Source organism: Hermetia illucens, chromosome 5 (assembly GCF_905115235.1).
Source record: "Hermetia illucens chromosome 5, iHerIll2.2.curated.20191125, whole genome shotgun sequence".
Lineage (NCBI taxonomy): Eukaryota > Metazoa > Arthropoda > Insecta > Diptera > Stratiomyidae > Hermetia > Hermetia illucens.
The window spans coordinates 113,852,043-113,855,561 of record NC_051853.1 but is presented as its reverse complement, the minus strand read 5'-3'; positions in this window follow the sequence as shown (position 1 = coordinate 113,855,561).

Sequence of the window (3,519 nt, the reverse complement as noted above, 5' to 3'; positions counted from 1 at the left end):
TCCATTTCGTTCCGCATTCATTATGGTTGGTAATCGCGTCAGTGAGATCATTTCTTCTTTTTTTTCAAATCACCACCATTTAATGCGCCGCGGGGCAGTGCGGTCCTCACGCTATTTCATCTGTAGCTTAATTCGCAGGACGGCAATCAACGGCCGATGTTGTGGTGCGGTGGTCTCATAGGGAACGACTTTACAATCAGTGACATTGGTAAAATGTCGGCGTCTTATGAGAATATAGTCGATTTGCGATTTACTGTTCCCATTATAAAGTGTAGGAAGGTGAGATACGCTCGCCACCCTCATTGCGCGCTCCGAACCACTTTCCTCCATGACACTTGTTACCGTCTGCTTTTTCACCCACATGATCGTTAAAGTCGCCGGCAATGATGATATAGTCGTCAGCGGGCACGCTGCAGGTCTTTTCATCGAGAAGTTGCCAGAACGCATCTTTCTCGCCATCAGGTTGACCTGTCTGTGGTGCGCACGCGGTGAAGAAGTGAGTAGGCCAAACAGCTAATATAATGGTCAGCTTCATAGCCGATAATCAAATCATTCAATTTCTTTAATGGTATCACGGAAACCCTCTGAGATGGCAATGCCAACACCATATTGAGTATGTACGCTACCAAAATACAGAATTTCAAAGCCATTTTTACCGCGTTCGCGTTCAATGTCGCAGGTTTTGACACCAGACCATCAGGTTTCTTGCGGAGGGCTGATGTCAATGCGCCTTTCCCGAAGGGCTCTTGCAAATTCCTAGGCCTTTCCAGTAAGGGTGCCAACATTTAGCGTGCAGACACGTATTTGCTTACGTTTTGACGCCGTCCATGCGGCTATAACCCTTGCCAATTTCTCGACTGGACCGGGACCAGTCCTGCCACGTCAACTGAGGTGAGGCCTTTGATGGAACAAAATGGCGCAACCGACCACGAGCCGACCTCGCTTGTGAACGGGACAAAGGCTAGAGAAAGAGAAGGAGATATCAATGCTTTGCGGTGATGATTAAAAGTTCAAAACTTTCCTGAAATCAGAATGCAATATGTTTGGGGTATCCGGTAGTCTTTTTCGACGATAGGGAAAGAGCAAAGGCGTTTGGGGAGAAGAATAAAGATTGCAGGGTCACGTCACTCCAGTAAAAATAGTGTTCCTGTTGCACTTAGTTTCTAAGTAAAATTATATACCTTCACTTATATTCCGTCATACTTAGGTATTTGCTTTCATTGTTCCCTTATGGCAAGATCTAGGGACTAGTTAAGCATTTTCCTGCGTTTATATATTTCCCTTTTCTTTGTGTGTTTCACATAGATAAGGGTTGTCAACCAAGAAAGTAACGAAAATCGGGACGAACTTAGGTCCACTGCAAATCAAATTTTGAACTAAGCACATTCGAAGCAACTGATGTAAATAAGGATTAACTGTGAAAGTTGTTTCTCCAACTGGATTGAGTTTATTTTCTATCAAACTCAGAATAAATGAATTATCAAGCTCGTTAGATCATTATCCTCGGCACTGATTTCGATGATCAAGAAATTGTCCCTTTGGACAACCACGTTGTGGTGCAAACAGCATTCGACTCTCAATCGTGAAAGTGGTTGATTCTACTTTTTCGGAAGCAGACTCTTCCTTGAAGTTTCCGCGAACATCAATCGAATACTCAGTTGTGGGTCGCGGGGTGGGTTTTGGTGTAGTTTGGTGGTGTCCACGTAGGAAGTTTAGCCCACGACGCACGCCCTGTCCGATACGTTGTGCACCCCTGTGGATGGTGCATCCCACGCTATGAAGAACTCTTCCGAGTGGATTCTGCCGCTCCAAACCCTCCTCACTGATACATGTGCTGTACACGGTTACTACTCCACATAGGACCGAAATTGCCAAAAGCATTTCCTTTCGCATTTTATCACAATTTTTTTTATTTGCACTGGTCTCACACACAATTAACATTAGATTCGAAAATTGTTTCTTCAGCGCTGATTATTGCACTAAGAGTCGTTCGAACTGAGTGCGTTATGATTGCTCCACTCCGAACGTTTCCCCAAAGATCAGTTTGATAACAATTTGCAACGCAAATTGAGGTTCTGAGCAAAATCACAGGAGCAAATTCCAATAGGGAAACTCCGAAGGCTTCCGCTGAAAACGAAATGAAATCGCTTTAACGTTGTGAATTAATGACTTACTCTACTTGTGCAAGGTAAACTTCATTAAACCTATTTGAAAACGATTTAATGTCTGTCTGTTATTTTCAATTTATTGAGAAACGAGTGTTATAAAAGAAATGGAAAGGTGACAGCTAAAGACGAAAATTTGAAAGGGAGACTGTTCTGTGGATACTAAATTCTGAATGCTTGGAATGGGTGGTTCCCAAACGCACCGCAGTACATAATTAAATAAAGTGCTGATCACTAAAGTCATGTATTTTTCAGAATAATGCAACACGCCCAAATTACACTATTTTCTATTATTTAGAAGCTGAACAAGGTGAGGATAATATGTGATCTCGTCAATGTTTTCTCAGACCAATTAACCGCCTGCGGTTGATTCGAGCACATGTTTTCTCCGCAAGTAAGCAATTAATAATGAAAAATCTCATGTATTATCAATTCACATTGTTTTTGCTATCAACTGTATTATTAATTAATTACTTTCGAATGGCAATGGATTAATTGTAGCTCATATGATAAGTAACTATGTTTCAAATAATGTGTCCAGATAGCTGAGTGAGAACTCCGCCATGCTATTAACACAGTATGCTGGGGGAACGTACTTTGCACCACCCTCAGTAAAACAAAAATAAAATGCTCAGATCAGCCAAAGAGACAAATAGAGTATAGTTGGAGTTATTCTCCTATGCTAAATCCTACCTGATCTCTCTTGGTGACACTTCCCGCGACAGGTCAACCACGAAAATGCATACAATGTCGTTACAAACATGATGATCGGATTGAGTCACAAGCCTCGGAGAAATGATAGGGCGTCCACCTCAGTCGACGCGGCAGGACGGGCCCCGGTCCTGTCGAAAAATGGGCAAGTGTTCTTGACTCACAGGACGTAAGCAAGTTAGTCCGACATGTTGGTACCCCAACTGGAAAGACCGAGGAACTCGCAAGAGCCCTTCAGAAAAGGCGCATTAATATCTGCGCTCTGTAAGGAACCCGATGGTCTGGTGCCAAAAGCTGCGACATTGAACGCGGACGCGGTAAAAATGGCTACAAACTTCTCTATTTTGGTAACCCACACACTCAATATGGTGTTGGCATTGCCATCTCAGAGGGTTTCCGTGATGCCATTAAAGAAGTCGAACGATTTGATGATCGGCTGATGAAGCTCACCATTATATCAGCTGATCGCACTATTCACTTCTTCACCGCGTATGCACCACAGACAGGTCGACCTGGTGCCGAGAAAGATGACTTCTGGCAACTTCTCGATGAAAAGACTTCGCGTCACGTGCCTGCTGACGATTATATAGTCATTGCCGGCGACCTTAATGGTCATGTGGGTGAAAAGACAGACGGTAACAGG